We start from the raw sequence: 19,602 nt of genomic DNA, 5'->3' as shown, positions 1-19,602 counted from the left end.
TTGGATCCAAGGGTAGGGAGAACACAGTATGGGGTCCCGAGGCTGGAGCTCTCAGGTTTGGGATCCCCTGGCCAGGGGGCAGCTGGGGACCAACTGCTTTCAAACCCTAGGGCTCTCAGGTGCCACTGAGGGGCCACAGAAAGGCCAAGATGGGGCGTGCAGCCTGGATCGACCCACAGCCAAAGGGGTGAGGGGAAGAAGCTCCAGTGGCACCCCACAGAAGTGAGATCATTGGTCATGGCAACTTTCTTGGCTGAGTCTCGACTGGCTTCACTAGCTTACTTGGGTTGGTAGCCTCCATGGCTGGAGTATAGAGAAGTCATTGGTGGGAGGTTAGACGGCAGCTTGGTAGTTGAAGACCTTCTCCATGGTTCCCCACAGTGGGCCCCAAAGAGGGAGTCCATGTCTTAGAATGTTTATTGTCATTGAGGAAAATGGATGAAGCTGTACCCTATGTTCTCAAGATGGGCCTAAGGTTAAGTATATTTTGCAAGGAGGAGGGTCTGGGAAGCAATGCTTAATTGGCTATGCCCTCTGGCCTTTCGGTATCTCATGAATATGGAGATGTCTTGAGGCTCTGTGGCCTGTGTCATGCCCTCTGCCTGTGCTACATGACTGATGGCCTTTCTTTGGGAGAGGTTGTAGCTATGTGAAAGGATCCAGGGCCCAGGGCCAAGGAAAAGGCCAAACTCCTACTGACCCTTGAGGGTCTCTGGGGCTCAAGGCCTGTGCTTGACCAGGTACCCAGGTGCCTCTCATAGCCCACAGCCTCACATAAAATAATGTATATAGATCTATATTTACTAACCTGCAAAAGCTCCACTCAAAGTGAACGAAGGACATCAACCTAAATCCAGCACACTTAATCTGACAAAAGAGAAAGTAGGGAATAGGCTTGAATTTGGGCTAATATCCAAAATTTATAAACACAGTTCAAAAGACTAGACACTAACAAACCGAATAATCCAATTTAAAAATGGGATACAGAGCTAAACAGAAAATTTGAAATGGTGGAATCTCAAATGGCTGACAGGAACTTAAATAAGTGTTCAAAGTTCTTCATGTCCAGGGAATAGCATATCAAAAGAATGCTGAGATTATATATTGCTCCCATCACAATGGCTAAGAACAAAAAAACTCAAGAGATAGCATATGCTGGCAATGATATTGAGCAAGGTGGACACTACTCCATTCCTGGTTAGAGTGCAACTTGTACAAACATTTAGAAAATCAATATGATGTGTGGGCCTGTGTACCAGAGACTTTCCACAGAGATCTCTGACCTGGTCAGGGGAAAAGGTTCAGACAAATAGGAAAGAGTAGGTGCATGGAGAGGGAATCACTTCAGTTGCCTCCTCTGACTCCCTTACCTCTGCTGCTGGAGCTGCCTCTGCCCCCATCTCTGCTGTCACCACTTCAGTTGCTCCAAGATGCTACACCCATCGTTTTGCACTGAGTCTGGCTGGGCTGAGCTGAAGAGAAGCTGACTAGCCAGCAAGGAGTGCAGGGAAGCTCCTGAAGGCATTTTGGGAGAGCAGATCTCTTCCCACAAATGGCACTGTTACAGCTCTTATGCCAGAAGCTCTTAGATGAGGGAGTAATTCTTGCAGTCCTTCTGGATAGGATTCTTATATACGATTTTGGGGTGGGTCAGGGTCTGGCCGCAGGTATTTGCTATTGGCTTGGTCTCAGAGCTTGGAGGTACCTTATCTACATTTAGGAGGACTTGGGTCTCTGCTCCTACATGACAATTGCCACAAACCACTCTGTGGGGAGCTGTGGGGGCTGTTGGGGCCTGTAGCTATGTGAAAGGAGCCAGGGACCCAGAAGCATGGTGAAACTCCTACTGTTCTTGCAGGGGACCCTGTGGAAATACCTGTTGAGTCAACAAGGTTTAAAACGTGTTTGATTAGGTACCTAGCTGCCTCTCACAGCTCACTGCCCCACATTGGTGGTTTCATACAAAAAAAAGAATAGTTCTATCTCAGACCCAGCTATACTACTCTTGTGTACATACCCAAAACATGTTTCACCATCCCACAAAATCCATCCCATATGCAAGCATCAATTCTTAAGACTATTAATGATACTTTGTTATGCTTTCAGACAAGACCATGTAGCCTTCTCAGAGGCTCCACCCAGCACCTTACTCATACAGATACAAACACCCATGGCCAAACAGTGAATGGAGCTTGAGGACTCATGTGGAAGAATAGGAGACAGAATTGCAGGCCACAAAGGGATAGGAACTTCACAGGAAGACCAAATAGGGCTCTCAGAGTCTGAACCACTAACCAAAGAACATACATGAGCTGGACCTAAGCTTCCCCACACATGTGTAGTAGATGTGCAACTTGATCTTCATATGGGTCTGGAATAACAGGAGCCAGGGCTATCCCAAAAGCTTTTGCTGGCAAATGGAATACGTTCTACTAGTTTGACTTTCTTGTCTAGACACAGTTGGAAGAAGATATGCCAGCCTCGAAGAGTTGATGCACTAGGGTCGAGGGATAACAACAAGGGGCCTCACCTATTCAGATGAGAACAGGAAGAGGGAATAAAGTGAAGGACTATGGGAGGGTTGACTGGGATGAGGCCAGTGAGAGGATTGTAAAGTGAATAAGCAATTGTTTTAAAAAAGAAAAAATAATAATTAAAACATAAAAAAATCATATTCCTATTACTGCATTGGCATGTCTGGCCCCATCACAGAAACTGAACTGACCCAGAGAAGAATTTGATGAAACTCAACCTGAAGTATATTCTGGAGTAGGACATTTTGGATAAAATAATGCATAGAGTCCTTCAATGGTGAGAAAGTCCAATATTCTGGCCAGGTGTTTTTTTTTTTATCTAATATCTCCACCCCAGTTTCATTTCCCTATAATCCTTTTTTATATCATATCCAATATCAATTCAGATTCCCGGTTTTCTCTTTTTTTTTTTTTTTACATGGGATGAAATGTCATTGTTTTATAAAACTTCCTTCATAAAATCTCTTCTTTCTTGGAACATACACTGGTCTGGCTTACAGTATCTCTCTTAGTAGGCTTTCTGAGAGGAAGAGACCGATTAATACAATATGACTGTAGAACTTTATCTTTCTGATTTTAATCTACTTTTTAAAAATATATTTTAATTGTGTTGTATACTTTCTTTATTTAATTTCAAATGTTATCCCTTTTCCCAGGTCCCTCTCCCTTGAAACCCCTATCCTACCCCCTTGCTTCAATGAGGTTGTTCCCCCACCCACCCATGTCTGTCTCCCCATGCTCAAAATCTCCCACATTGGGGATTGAGCCTTCACAGGATCAAAGGCCTTTCCTCCCATTGATGCCTGACAATATTATCCTCTGCTACATATAGGGCTGAAGCCAGGGGTTTTTCAATGTGTACTCCTTGATTGGTGGTTTAGTGCCTGGGAGCTCTTCAGGGTGTGGTTGGTTGATATTATTGTTCTTACTATGGCATTGCAAAACCCTTCAGCTCCTTCAGTCTTTTCTCTAACTCCTCCATGGAGAATCCCATTGAGAGCAGCTGTGGTGAACATCAACTCGACGCGCGTGGATCTGTCCCTGACTGAGGGACTGTCCTCCTGAAATTCTTCAGCTTTCTTCTTTTCTTTTCCTTTTCTTCCCTTTTTTAAGTGGGTGGGAGTAGGCCTGTTTGGTATACCCTAAGTTGTGGATTAGTATTCATCCTTTGGTTGGTTACAAACTCAGAGCTCAACAAAATCTTGACAAGACTATTTTTACACAGGCGCTTCCAAAGTACTAGGGGCTTCCCCTGCAGTGTGGTTATCACTGCCTCAATTATAGCAGTCTCCCCCTCACGAGTGGTGGTGCTAAATGTTAGGCCATCAGCGTTGCACCCCAGAAGATTTGCCCACTACACTGGGTCAGTGAGGAGTCTTGGCCTGGTTGATTCTTGTCTGTGTAGCTGTGGTACCTGAATTTTGAGACAAACAGCCCTTGCACCCCTAGGGGATGACTCCATTGCACAGGGATGGGTGTTTGCATCTCTTTCTGTTCCCCTTAGCCCTTGCACCCAGAGGACTTGTTTCCATTGCACCTGGTAGGGTAAGGGAGACTGCCTTAAACTGTTGGTTCTTGAACGCTTATTCCCCCAAGATGGAATTCGCTCGATCGGCCATGGGTTTGAGTCATAACCGGTACCACACTAGACAGGCCAAGAACAGCCAGTTAGATAACTCCATCCTTTTGTCTCCAGGCCGGCTGCCAATTGGTCCCAACGACGGGAATAAGCTGATCCCATATGCCAGAGGTACACCACGAATGGTGATTTTACCCGGTGACAGGCATCACGAGTGACCACTACCTGGGGCGCACATTCTGAGAATGCCAGGTGTGGGTGCGCGACCCTCGTAGCCTAGCCAGAGAGCTCACCATTCTTTGGTGCTGGCTGTGGAGAAATGTCAGTCAGCCTAGACACGGGACATTGACCAGTGCCTGTTTAACAAATCAAAAAAGAAATAGCCAGTAGACAGATTCCTCAGCCGCTGCACCCTAGGGCTTCTGGTATAGGCACCCTGTAAAGCCTCAAACATTTGAGCACCACCCTCTGTTTTTTAAAACAAAAAAGGGGCAGATGTTGGGAGCCGCGGCAGGTGCTGGCAAAGTCCGCCATCGCTAGGTGGCGCTGTCAGTCCAGGTAAGTTGGGTAGAAAAGTGGGTGTCAGGATCTGTCCAGGTAAAGGCAAATATGTCCTGTGACTGGGTGTCTAGAGGGATAGAGAAAAAGGCATCCTTGAGATCTAGGACTGAAAAATGAGAAGTCCCTGAGGGGATAGTAGAGAGAAGCGTGTAAGGGTTAGCTACGACAGGATGGAGGGTAACTACGGCAGAGTTAATGCGCCTGAGATCTTGAACCAGGCGATAGGTGCCATTAGGTTTCTTAACTGCCAGTATAGGGGTGTTAAAGGGGGAAGAGGTAGGTCGAAGGAGTTTTTTTCTTAAGAGGTCAGCAATGATAGGCTTAAGTCCCCTGAGGCTCTGGAGAGAAAGAGGGTATTGTGCTTGGCAGATGTACCTGGTAGAGTCCAGTAACTGGATGACAACAGGAGAATGATGTTTAGCAACAGAGGGGTTCTGGACATCCCAAATGCGGGGGTCCACCTGAGAAGCTGGTAAGGGAAATAACATGTTCGTGTTAGTAGGGTGATTGGCTAAAAGGAGGAGCAGAGGAACTGCTGGCGAGCTTGGGCTTAAGCGAATTGGTGGAGCAAAGGAAATAGAAGCTCCCAACTTAGCTAAAATATCTCTTCCTAATAAGGGGACAGGACATGTAGGCACTACCAAAAAGGAATGGGTGAGAGGCACACCCCTAAAAATGCAACTAAGTGGGGGAGTCTGGTGAGGAAGGTAAGGTTGTCCTCCTATCCCGACAATCGGAGAACGCAAAGGTGAAGTGGGTCCCCAAAACTCCGTCAGGACCGAGTATGTGGCCCCAGTGTCCAAGAGGAAGGAGATGGTTTTCCTGCACACCATAATCTCTACCCGTGGCTCTCTGCTAGTGATGGGCGTGGTCGGGTCAAGAGAGCTTGGGGCCCGTCAGTCCTCCATAGCCAAGCCTAGAAGGTCAGCTGAAGGGTTTTCTGGGAGCGATGTCCCTCTGTTTTGAGCAACATGAGGGCAGTCGGTCCCCCAATGTCCCTTCTGATGGCACTTGGGACATGGTCCCCTTGGCTTGCTGGGGTTAGGACAGGCTTTTACCCAATGACCATGTTGACCACATTTATAGCAGGGGCCAGGTGGTGGTCTCTGAGCCTTCGAAGACCAGCAGTCTGGGGTAGTGGCTGAGGCTGGTCGGACAGCCTTTGCCAGTATGTGGTATTTCTGTTTACGGGCTTTCTCATCTCTCTCATGGTACACTTTGAAGGCCAACGCCAAGACTTCCGCCTGTGGAGTTAGGGGCCCCCTCTCCAATCGCCTAAGTTTAGCTTTTATGTCGGGGTAGCTCTGGGAGAAAAAGTAGGTCATAAGGAGTTGCTTACCTTCTGAGCTTTCAGGGTCCAGATTAGGGCCTTTGTAAGGCGTTCTAAGAATTGAGATGGATTTTTTTGTTTATCTTGGACAACCTCCTGAAGTTTCTCAAAGTTAACCGGCTTTAACGCCGCCTTCCTCAGACCTGCCAAAAGACATGTTATAAATCTATCTCTGGCTAAGATTCCACCTGCAGAGTTATAATCCCATCGAGGGTCCTGGTCAGGAACGGCTTCTGATCCAATTGGATAAGTCCCGTCTGTTTGATGGATCTGATCTGTATGCACTTTTGCCTCATCCCAAACTCGCCTGCGTTCATCTGGAGGTAGGTTATTAGTTAAAATCATGTGTACGTCATGATAGGTAAGGCTGTAAGACTGAGAAATATATTGAAATTCTTTAATGAAGGCAGAAGAGTTAGAGGTGTAGGAGCCCAATCTTCTCTCTATCTGGGAGAGTTCACTCAGCGAGAAGGGGACGTGTACCCTGACCAAGCCATCAACACCAGCTACTTCCCGTAGGGGAAGAACAGATGCTGGTTTCAGTGTCCCTGGAGGAGAAGGGGTAGGACCCTTAGCTTTGGAACGTGTGATAGGAGGAGTGAAAGTTGGTGCCAGTGTAGGATGGTTAGCATGGCCTGTGGCTGACACGGAAGGAGGGGAGAGGTCTAGAGAGGTCGAGCCAGTGGACTCAGGGGCGCCCTGGTGAGAAGAAGAAACTGAGGTAGCAGTTTGGGTTTTAGGCGGCATGGAAACAGGCTTGCGACGGAGGGGAGGGGGTTCGTCAGCTGGGTCTAGAGGTGTGTGGTCGTCTGGGGGTTGAGCAGGTGTCATTGCCAAGAGAACCTTAGGTGTAGAGCAGCAGGTGGAGTACATAGAAGGGGAGTAACGGAGGTAAATAAATGCACGGATATAGGGGATTTCCTTCCATTTACCGGACTGCTGGCAATATGTATTAAGACTCCGTAAAATAATGGGGTCTAGGGTGCCATTACGTGGCCACATGGTCATCCCATTGTCTAAAGGGTACCCAATCCAGACTTTATTGCAAAGACGTATTAATTTGGAAGGTCTCAACTCAGGCGTTAATTGTAAAGATTTGAGGTTTTTCAGTAGACAGCCCAGTGGGGTGTCCGCCGGTATGGACGAAGACGATGAACCCATTGAGTGAGTTACCAAATTTAGCTTAGCGTCCTAAACTAATCTTTGTCAACAGAAATCAGGCACTGCTTATAATAATCGGGCAGTCGCACGATTAAATAAGGGCCTCGACTGGGCTAACCCACCAGAAGTTAGCCAGTCAGGAGATAGCTCGGCTGGTACCAGCTTTTTGTGGAGCTGTAAGAGCTGAGGAGGGGTTACGAGCTATTCCGAGAGGGGAAATCACTCAATCGGTTCAAGGTCCTAGTTGAATAGCAGTTGTGGTTCGGCTAGAGGCCAGACACATGTGCTGGGGCAAAAACCAGCCCTGTGGTCCAGGAAGCAGTGGCCAGACGCAAACCCGGAGTCCAGGGCCCCTCACACGAACCAGAAGCTCCCTATGGATTAAAAGCCGGTGTGTGCATGAAATTGTGCAGTCCGGTACCTGGGAGGTGGAACCGAACCGGGGACCTGTGTGTCAGTCTGGGTATCTAGGCCACACGGCAGAGCACCAACTGGGGGAGGGGTGGGCCGAAACGGCACAGCTCACGTGGTGGAAGTTCGGCGAGTCTCAGCAGACACGGTGAAAACAGCAGGTTGCGCAGGGGTGTAGCAGTCACGGGCTGGTGGAGCTGAGGCTGCAGCGGCGGGAATGGCAGACCACGTGGGCCTCAGCGGCGGCAGTGCCGAGAGCTGCGCTCACGCACGAGCTGCCGGGTGTCCGGGGAAATCGGCTTCCCGGCCAATGCACCAATGTTAGGATTCGAGCGCAGTTTGGACAGACAACACCAAAGCCGAGCCGATCCGGTTCCAAGGGAAGGGGTTTATTTGGGGGAGGGAGTGGGAGAGAGGAACGGGAAGATGGCGAGTGAAGAGAAGACGAAGAGAGAGAGAGGTTGGGGGTGGTCCCAACTATTTAAGTGGGTGATGACGTGTGTAATTTCCCAGGTGTAGGTGAGTCAGGTAGGTGAATTCTGGGAGTGGTTGTCCCAGCAACGTAGGAGTCGCAGGCCCCTGAATATGACGTCACCGGGTTCAGACTTATACTAACACAATGTACTTTTACATCTTAATAAAGTTTCTCTTATCATTATACATGAAGGCTTCCCTTTCCCCATAAGGTTATGAAATGCTTCCTTAGTATGGTGTGCTATTCTTTATATTGCTCTTCCATATTAAGGTTTAATCATAGTCTCAAGGCTCTTTTTCCTAAAATTCCTCATTCTTAAAAGATCAGCTTCCTTAGTTAATAAACAAGACTCATTTTCTGAGGGAAAAAAATTGATAAAACAATGAAAGTGAGATGACTTACACTAGCAGTTAAGAACACTTTCTGTTCTTGCCAAGGGCCTGAATTGTTTTCCCTTTATTGACACAAGGGCTCACAACCTTAAAACAGTAATGTGGGGAAAATTGCAGGCCACATTAGTGAGGTCCAGGGAGGCTTCCATGCTGTGGCTGGTCCCACATGCAGGAGGAACATCTAAGGTTCCATCGGCCTGGAGGCTTTGGCGGCAGCAGGCCCCAATGACACGAGGAAGTCTTTGGTTCCAAAAGTGTTTATTGTAATGGTGGATGGTAGATGGATCTGGAAGGATGCCCCCCAAAACTCAGGGCAGTCCCAAGTTATATAGGAAGGAAGAAAGTGGGAGGATCTGGGGAGGATCTGGGGAGGCATACTTAATTTGCTCCACCCTCTGGCCTTCATTAGTATGTAAATCCCTAGGGCCTGAGGCCTCTATTCACACCCTATACCTGTGCACTTTGGAAAGGGCCCTCTGGCCTTCATTAGTATATAAATCCCTAGGGCCTGAGGCCTATAGTCTGGCCTACTTGACTGAACAATGTAATTCTATGGAGACTAGACTGCTTTTCAGAACCCTGGGTTCTTGGGGCATGCCAAACTCCTGCTGTTTCTCACGCAGAGTCTCGGGGTTCTAGGCAACTGCCTAGCCATGCCCCAGAGTATCCTTATGCACTCCTACACAGTAATATCATGATTGGAATCATTTATAAGCTTTATTGCTTCCTTTACTGATATCTAAAAGTGCACTTTAACTTTTTAGGGAAAGAAAAACATAAGCACATCAATATTGATAAAGATTTTATGTTGTTGTATGATTAGCTTTATTTTTAAATATTATCATCTTGTCTCTACTTGTAAAATGAAATCTGGTTGTTACTGGGGTGTGGTCTCTGCCAGTCTGTGAGTCATCTATTTACTTCATGTATTCACAGAAAGTCATCAAATGCAGACAGTGTATGCTGACAAGAGCACAGAGGTCATCAGGATAAACCTCCAGTGTCTTGACATCCAGGGAAGAGAAATCTCCCTGAGATTTCCCTTCTTTTTCCTTTCCAGGTAAAAAGGAATCACCCATTGTATTTACTGTTGGAAGTTCTAATGCTGATGCTGGCCTCCAGATTTACACTACTCAGACCTTCAATGGACCATTGACAAGGACATAAAACAGCTAGAGATTGACATCACTAATCTAAAGAAATCCCCTGTTTTGCTGTCTGAAATGATCTCCAAAAATGCAAAGGACTTTATTGGTCTTGATTTACTCTCTTACAATAGAAAAGACTGTGTATAGCTCTAGACTGTATGCAGCTCTTAAAGAAGATTTTTGCTTTTACACAGACAAGACAGGGATGGTTAAAGGGAGCAAGAAAAAGGTCAGAGAAAGCCTTGTAAAAAGACAGAGAGAGATAGAGAAAGATGAGATAGAGATAGAGAAAGATGAGAGCTGGTACAAGAATTGGTTTTTAACCTCTCCAATTTAACCTCTTACAATTTTGGGACCATTAATTTGGTTACTTCTGCTTATTGCTTTTGGTCCCTGGGACTTAAATAGGCTGACTAGTTTTGTGAAACCATAGATAGATGATTTGATAGCAAAATCTATTCAGATACATTATCATAAATTAGCTATGGAGGACCATGAGACTCAAGACGAGGTTGTTACTCTATCCAGGGTGTTCCCAAAACCCATCTCCACTCAACCTAAAAGAGGGGACTTCTGCCCCTAGACCAAGCAGAGAGGGGCCACCTAAAACCCCCTCTGACTGGCAACCTGAATTCTTGCTTAGGCTGAGAGGCTACGCACTGCAGGGGAATATAAAATTAAAAATATCTTTCTGGGTTCCCTGAGGGACAAGCCTGACTGCATAGGGGTTGATGTCAAAAGTATCACCTCTCCAGGAAAAAGACATTGGGACAGGTACAGATCTCATGCCTCACTGAACAATGACAGGAGGACTGGAGCCATTACAAATCCCCCTTTAATTAATGGAGGTCAGGTCTCTATCCCCGCCTTTGCAAGACTGGAGATGCTACAGTCATTCTATACTTGGAGAGAGGGAGAATTGTCAGGGGCAGTCCTGCTTATACACTGAAGGCCTAAAATCAGCAATAAGCCTGACAAACATGCCTGCTAACACAAAGTCTTGGGTCTCTGTGGAAAAACACTGAAACAGATGGCTAGAAACTATTGTAAACAAACAGCTTTGGTGGAAACTTGTCAAGCTTGAGTAGTCATAGACCTTGTAGATAGGTAGCCTCGGTGCATAGTAGCAACTTAGATAAAGACAAGTGAATCATAGGCGGAGTCATAGTGGCCTGTCCTCTGAATCTTCACCAGCTGACATTCTGTTCTAGAAGCCACCTGTACTCCCTCCTGAACACCTATGCTCCTGCAACAACCCCTTCCCCACATCCTCCCTCTATGTGCATATAACCCCTGTATGAAAAAAAGTAAAATCAGTAGTTTAATCAGCCTGTAGACAAGCTGTGTTTCTTTTGGATTTCCTGTCCTCCAGTTCTCTCTTCCCGGTCACCTGGATTCTAGTTCACTGCCCCATAGGTCTGAGGCACTTAATTTCCCTTCACATTCCTTTTATTTAAAAAATGTAATAGGCATTACCATAGTTACTTTGATATTCCTGTGAAGAAACACCATGACCAAGGCAACTTATAAAATAGTGTATTTGGGGTTTGCTGACAATTTCTGAGTGTTAGTCCATGACCATCATGGCAGGGATCAGGGAAGCGGGCAGGCAGATGTGGTGAGTAGCAGTATATTGAGCTTATATATTGAGAACATATCCACAGGCAGAGAGAAAGAGAGCCAACTGGGGTGCAATGGCTCTTTTAAACCTTAAAGTTACCCTCAGTGACACGTTTCCTCCAATAAGAGCACATCTTAATCTTTCCCAAATAGTTCTACCAACTGTTGATCAAACCTTCCTGGTGAGGAGGCATTCTCATTCAAACCATTGCTTTTCCATATCATAGTCCATCACTAAAAAAAATCAAGTCAGGAACTTAAGTATAGCATGAATTGTGCAGAGGCCACAGAGGAGCAATGCTTTCCTGCTAGCTACTAAAGGCTTACTCAGTCTATTTTCTTATAGTGCCCAGAACTACCAGCCCAGATGTAACAACACGCAAAATGAGCTAGGTCCTCCCACATCAATCACTGAATAAGAAAATTCACTAAGGACTTGTCCACAAGCCAATGTGGTATATATATTTTCTCAATTGAAGTTTCCTCTTCTAAAATGACTTTACTTTATGTCAAGTTAACAAAAAACTAGGTAGCACAGTGGACAGATGTCCCCAGCATATATGTAGCAGATCTACATCTCAGTCTTCATGTGAGTCCCCAAACAACTGGAGCAGGTACTGTCCCTAAAGCTATTGCATGTGTCTGGGTGCTTTGTTCAGCCTTAATGGGATAGGATGTGCCTAGCCCTACAGAGACATGATGTACAAGAATAGGGGGATATCCAGGGACCCCACCCTCTCAGAGGAGACGGGGGGTAATGGAGGAGGAACTGTGTGATGGGGACCAGAAGAGAAGCAGCAAATAGGATGTAAAATGAATGAATGAATAAATAAATAAATAAATAAATAAATAAATAAATAAATAAATGGAAAATCCTGGCTAGCACAGATACTTATTGAACACTTTCCAATGATGAATTGGAAATATCTAAAATATCCAGAAATAAATGTTCAACAGCTTTGGTCACCATAGAAATACAAATCAAAATTACTTCATCTCTTTTAAAATGACAGTAATCTCTCCAGTTACCATACTTTTTTGACCTCAAATTTATACACATCTTTTTCTTGACAAAGCTGCAAATTTTTCATGTATTGACTATTGTCATTAGACTCCTTTTCTAGTGGTCAATCTAGCCAGAAGCAGCCAGCAGGAATCATGCCAATGGGCTTTCCCTAATGATTAACCTATCTACAGTGAAAAGAATTGTTAGGACAGGGATATAATGTAGACATGTTTGTTGTCCAGTTGGTTCAGATGTTGAGGAACTCACTTGAAGCCTGAGCTGCACATCTATTTAGGTCCAGCCTGTTTATGCTCTTTGGTTGATGGTTCAGTCTCTAACAGCCCCCAAGGATCCAAGATAGTTGACTAATTTGGTGTTCCTGTGGAGCTCCTATCCTGTCAAGGACCCTCAGTCCTTCTGCGGAATCTTCTTTAAGACTCCCAAAGCTCTGTCCAATATTTGGCTGTAAGTCACTGCATCTGTTTCAGCCAGCTGCTGGGTGCAGCCTCACAGAGGATACTTAATGCTAAACTCCTGTTTCATTAATAAAGTCAGGGATTGGTGCTTGCCCATGGAATGAGTCTCATTTGGCCCAGTTATTGCTTGACCGTTACCTCAATTACTACTCCATCTTTGCCCCTGCCTTTCTTGTAGAAAGGACAGATTTTGAGTCCAAAGTTGTATGGTGTCCTAATTTCATCCACTGTGGGTTCTTTCTGGGCACAGGAGGTGAATGCCAACTTTCTTTAAGATCTCTGCTAAGGATTAGAAACCTAAAATATAGTAGAAAATGCCAGAATATGCCTAGCATAAGCTTATGACCTTATTAAAAAAAAACACATATAGAAACCAAAAAATGTTCTTGAAAAGAGAAGAATTGAATTGTTTCCTAGAAATAATGAAGGATGTCCAGGGAACTAAATATTTCTATCGTTTCATGAACTTAATGAGGAAAAATTCTATCAGATGGAATCTTAAATGATGGATTTGCAGGATGAATAAAAGTTCACTCTGAGGCAGAGGATATTGTAGGCAGAGGGAAGTGAATGCAAATAATACCTGTAGGAGGAGCTCACTTGGATAACTTTCCAGTATTACAAAATAAAAACAGCCCTGGGCAAAAGGATAGACAAGAGGAAGTCAAAGGCAATAATTTCACATGAGTTTCTGATAAGAAGCAACTACCTTTGGATCCAGTGTTAACACAGGTTGTATTTTTTTCAATGATATTTGTACCACATGAATCCAAATATCAAATATCAAAGTGGGCACATCCATGATTCTCTCCCAACTGCCAAGAGGGAGAATGCACTGAATTCTTGGAACTGTGGGTGGGGCATGGTAGTGTTTCTACTGAATGTAAAGCCAACCCCACCTCCCTTTTCACTATTTAAGCACTGAAGGACCACTACCTTCAGTCACAGCTGGGCAGGGAAGGGAGCTCAGCAAGGTGCAACATACACAGCTAAGAATAAACCACAGAGGAGAGACTTGATTATAGAAAGCAGCAATGGACCTGATTGAAAACTTTTCCATGAAAATCTGGATGATCCCAGTGCTCCTCTACCTGTGAATAAACTGCAAAGACTCATCTCCTTAATGATCAGGACTTGGTAAATGTGAGACAATTATTTCCTTAATTTTTTGGAAAATACAAAAGAGAAAAAGAAGAGGATATTGCTTGAGCATGGGATGTACAAAAACTTAAGGTGTTGTTTTTGGTCCTATGAAAATCCCTCCTACGGGTAAGTATACATTCCTCTTCTACTAAACTCCACATTTTGTGGAAAGGAGGATTGAGTGATCTCAGTTAGACCTGGGTTATCCTCCAATTGACTCTCACTATTTCCCCAGATTTACTACCCAGGACTCAGTGAAGCAGAATACAAATAATTGGTCACTATGTTTGATAGGAGGCCTCCTCTGACAGTCCCAGGACTGTTTGTATTGTGAGTATGGGAAACACTTTTGTGTTGTCTTCACCTCTGATTTTTCTGATGTAGGAGACATGGAGTATTGCTCCATGGGCACATGGCTACTTTCTGCTCCATTTTCTCACCTCTAGGATCATTTTTACAATGCTCCTAGTATATTACATTTAGTCATTTCACTTTTGTCTTTTGCCTGCATGTATGCATGCATATGCACTTCATGTGTGCTTGGTGCCCATGGAGGTCAGCAGAGGACATTGTATCCCTTAAATTGGAGTTACTGATGGCTGTGGGCCACCATGTGGATCCTTAGCACTGAATTCTAATCCTCTGTAAGAGCAAGAGTGCTCTTAACGACTGAGACATCTTTCTACCACTGCTAAATGATGGATTTTTAGAATAAAGAAGACCTGACTTTGATTCTTTCCCTTCAACATATCCTAGCATCAGTATAGGGATTTATATCTCTCCTGCTGTGAAATCTACTAGCATCCTGAAAGGGCAGGCACTCTGTAACAATTTGGAATTTATATATTTTCCTCATAAGTTCCACTGGGAGCATAAGTCAAAAGACCTATTTCACTACTTCCTTTCCATGTTAGGATTCCTTCATAATGATATACAGGAAGAAAGAAATTATTCTGAGTTCCAGGATAACATATTTGACCACCATGAACAAGTCACTCTCCTGCCTATGTGAGTTTGCATATGTGTGAGTTTGCATATGTGCATACCTGCTTGAGTATATATGTCTCTCTCTCTCTCTCTCTCTCTCTCTCTCTCTCTCTCTCTCTCTCTCTCTGTGTGTGTGTGTGTGTGTGTGTGTGTGTTTGTGTGTGTATCTTTAAATCTGTGGAGAGTAGATGCTCTCCCCCAACAAACACTTCACATTTGACTTCTGTCATTATTTTTCACTAATAAGAGATTATTATGACTTCTATCATTTACAATAATAAGATATTGTTATACATGATAATGTGAAAATAGAAATCTCAAACTTGGTTTTATTCTTTGAAGGAAAGGTTAAGTATATAAGTACATAAGATGTTATGGCAACATCTTTTTCATGTGATCATGCTGAGGAGTGAATCCTCATCCTCCGTAAGAGCTGTGAGTGCTCTTAATCACTGACACACATTTCTAGCACCCCTAATTAAATTGAAATGGTTAATTGAAAAAGGATTAATTTCATTCTGTTTGGTCTTAAAGCTGTTATGAGGTAATATTAGAGCCATCTTTCAAAAGGTTAAAGTTAAACACAAATTGCTCTCAGGATTTCTGACAACAGCCGTGGATAAAATGATTTCATTGGTTTACAAATGTCAGGAATGTAAGACTAATGCATAAATAAATATATCAGCTAGATTGTATGCATGTTTTGAAATAAACTTGCTTGGCAGGGTTTTTAATTCAACTGTTCTTTCTGGGCTTGTTTATCAGGTCATGTGAATCTCTCAGAATAGGTGGATAAGGAAAAGAATGGATGAGTGACGACATAAATTCTAGACAACTATGAGTCAGGACAGCAGTTTTCAAGCTGTGGATCTTGACTCTTTCACAGGAGTAATATATCAAATATCCTGCATATCCACTATTTACATTGTGGTTGATAACAATAGCAAAATTACAGTTATAAAGTCAAAGCTAGGGGTTACCATACCATGATGAACTGTATTAAAGATTCACAGTTATTGCAGTAATATTTAAAATTAGTAGCATCCAATCTGGCTTGTTCTTAATCAGCTGCCATGCTACCAACTAGGTGAGGCCCGAGGTCAGGAGCAGTGGCATATCCTCACTGCTGCTGCTGCAGCTCAGGCCACCAGCTTAGGAGGCTAGAGACACTGGCTCTGACACCCACTAGATGCCAGTGTGGGAGATGACTCTTCCAATCTTCCACACTGTCTTCACAAGCCTGGGCTGAGCCCAGACCATCCCACCATCCACGTAGTACCCAGTAGAAATGAGACTCTAATGTTTAAAATCATCCAATAGCTTTATATATTTGGTAATGCTCAAATAACAAGATGCCCACACAATTAGAAGTGTTAAAAATTAACTAAACTATATATAAATTGTTACCCAGGGATGCTACTGATACATGTGGTTCTCCATTGCTCCTGCATCTCTGCCTCCATAGCTCCTCCTCATCATCATCTTCCTCTCCTTACTCCCTGTCTTTCTATCCTTACTCCTCTCACCTTAGCTCCTCCCAACTTGCAGGGAATTTTTTCCACTCATGCAGCATTAGGAAGGTTGAGAATCACTGAGTTAGGCATAAATATGAAAATATTCTTCTCCTCTCTGGCAAGAAGTCTCAGATACACTACTGTGTTGCAGTCCCCACAAAAGATCACTGCAGGGGCAACACTCATTGGTATCCAATCAATTTCCTAAATGGCATAATAAAATGACATTATGTAGTAGTATTCTAGCCTAAATCTCACATTAACAGTGAAATTGTAGAAAATTTTAAATAATTTATTTTGGGACTTTCAGACATAGAATTCATCTACTTTTTTAGGTAATCTTTGTGGGTTTAGGGAGCCTCTCAGAGAATGTGAGGATAAAAATGAAGATCAAAAGTAATTCTTGTAGATGTAGCTTTTGTTGTTACTTGTTGCTTACATGTTGCTTACATTGTTGCTTGCAGCTTGAATGTTAAAGTTCCTGTGTCTGTGACTGGTAAACCTGCATATTGCACAGGGACAATCCCTAAGAACTCAATCTCTCACTTTACAGTTATAGAACCTACACACATGGAAATTTTAAGAATTTTGGGTTTTCAGGACCCAAACCACTGCCTTTTTTAAGAAATGTTCTTGCATACCGCTATGTAAATATGGCTTGAGCTTCTGACCAGTCTTGTCGTTGTCAAACCTGGCTTAGTTCCTGCAATTAGAAGTGGCAGATATTGGATTCTCAAATCTTGGGTTTTATTTATTTTACTGGTTGGGATGCTTCATTGAGAGATACCAGGGCTGCAGCCTGGAGAAGAGAACATAGAGGAATGCTGTTTTCTGTCTACCTTAGGTTCTTGTTAGCTACCTTTCTAAGACAGCTCAGAAGTATGTGCCCATGGATTATGTAGCTGGGCCTCTTACATCAACTATCCACCAAGATAAATTCTCATAGACTCCACAGGCCAATCTGATATTGAAAATTACTACTGCTCGATGGAGACTCTCTTTTCATATTATTGGCTCTGTTTAGTTGATAATTAAAACAAACTAGGACAGGAAGTAAAAGGCTAAAGAAAATGCTTAATTGGTGTCTCAGGGTTTTATTTCTATGAAGAGGCATAATAATCATAACTCTTATAAAGGACTCTATTTAATTGAGGCTGGCTTACAGTTCAGAGGTTTAGTCTATTATTATCTTGATGGAAAGCATGCCAGCAAATAGGCAGACATGATGCTGGATAGGTAGCTAAGAGATTTACATCTGGATCTGTAAGCAGCAGGAAGTGAAAACTATAATACATGGCTTGAGGAAGTGAAACCTCAAAAAAGTGACCAGTTCTTAAAAGTCCACACCTACTAGTGGCACTCCCTATGGACCTAGGGGACATTTTTCTTTAAAAGCAACACAGCATGCAATGTTTAGTGTAATTCTGGCACCTCTCCTCTTTTTGTGTTCAGTACAAACCCTGAGAAGTGAATACTCTGTTATTTTTTGCTTACTACACTTTTCACCCAGCCATGTTCCTGAGACTCACACACGCTCTAGATTAAATCAGGTCCTGAGTTTGTTCCATCTTTAACTTCCTCTGGTGTTCTAGGATGAACTTGAGGTGAAAGGACTTTAAATATGGAGATACACAATGATGCTTGTCCCTGGGATTCTCCCACATGTTCACTTACCTCCTCTTTCCTCTTGTGCCTATGAAAGGAATAACTTAGAGTACTTGAGAATTTAGGAATGATATGTGGGGAAGAAAACTCATTTCAGAGAGACACTGTTGTTCATAGACAAAAGTGGCCATGTTTGTACCATTTTTGGAAAAAATACTGAATAATATCCAGGTTCTCATTTCAGGCATCTCCTATATTCTTTCCTTTACTCACTTATATATGTAATATCTATAATCTAGTTATAGAAATAATATCATGAGCCAGTAAACTTTATTTAGTAAAATCCACATCATATGTTCCCCAATTAGATTAGGACAATCTACTAAAAGTAGTAGTCAAAGGATCAAGATAGCTTATCTGGTAAATGTGTTTGCTACCAATTCTAACCACCTGAGTTTGATCCTTAGAACCCACTTGGTGGGAGGACAGAATTGACTACAAAATGTGTAACTCTATTCCCCATCACACAGCTGGGGTTACAGGCACATCTAGCCATGCCTAGATTTAGAAGCTTGTGTTTTGGATTTGATCATATACAGCAAATACTTTAATCACTGAGTTGTATGACTATGAAAGGAAGCCTGATTTCTGGTTCAGCACAGGCTGCAACTGCCAGAGATGTCAGGTAATCCTAAGAGAAGGCATGCATTTTGACATGCTCCCAGACTCCAGGCTCCTGACACAAGGCCACAGCCCTCCATAGATTTGTGCCCTTTAGTCACATAGGGAAATGCCCACAAGCTCCTCCACAGGTAGAGAGTATAGAGAGTATGACTGCAGGCCACAGAGCTTCAAGAAAGATCTCCATATTAATGAGATACCTAAAGCACAGAGGAGCATATCCAATTAAACATTCTTTTTCCAAAAACCTCTTCCTTGGAAAAGGTATTTAACCTCAGGCCTACCCTGAAGAAACTGGTGTACCATTTTTATCTACTTTCTGCCATGACAATAAACATTTTAAAACCATGGACTCTTTCTCTTCTTTGGAATCTGCCATGGGGAACAGCATGGTAGTCCTTCCCCTATTGATCCACTGTCTAATCTCCCATAGAAGATCTCTCTGCATTCCCAGCCACAGAGACCTCCAACCTAAACAAACCAAAGGAGCAACAGTGACCAAGCCATGAACTCTCATTCCCATGGGGCACAGTGGGAGCACTCTCCCCCTTTCTCTTCCTTTCGGCCACAAGACAATCCACCCTGGACACCTCCATTTCGTTCTCGACCCTTCCAAAGCCCCCCCAGCGGTGTCTGGGGGTCCAAAAGTCTGAGAACCAGACAAGCTAGCTCCAGTTCCCTGTGGGACCTCAGACTGCACTCCTCTACCCCTGAGCATGGTCTTGCAGTTTCACATAGCCTGACACTTGCCTTGTGTCTGCATTTGGAGCATACAGTGAAACTTCCTGTGCCTCTGTCTCCATGAGTGGTCCTAGTCCTATGGTGAGACAGATGATACCAACACATCAACCCAAAAACTGGTACGGGACCACCACACACCTCAACCCAACACTGAGCCATCTCTCCAGTACCATGTTTATGCACTAGCTTCTTATCATTAAGTAATTATACCTGCATAGAGAACTAGGCGCAAAAATAC

General features: G+C 43.8%; 1 pseudogene; it reads left to right on the top strand.

Annotated features, from left to right (window-relative positions):
• Positions 1–7,793: 7,793 nt before the first annotated feature.
• The window catches only part of LOC114629890, a 51,443-nt pseudogene continuing 39,634 nt past the window's right edge, over positions 7,794–19,602 (top strand).

The sequence above is a fragment of the Grammomys surdaster genome, unplaced genomic scaffold (genome assembly GCF_004785775.1).
Source record: "Grammomys surdaster isolate TR1022 unplaced genomic scaffold, NIH_TR_1.0 320, whole genome shotgun sequence".
In the NCBI taxonomy this organism is placed as follows: Eukaryota; Metazoa; Chordata; class Mammalia; order Rodentia; family Muridae; genus Grammomys; species Grammomys surdaster.
The sequence above is the reverse complement of the archived record's forward strand: the minus strand, read 5'-3'. Positions and strand labels throughout refer to the sequence as shown.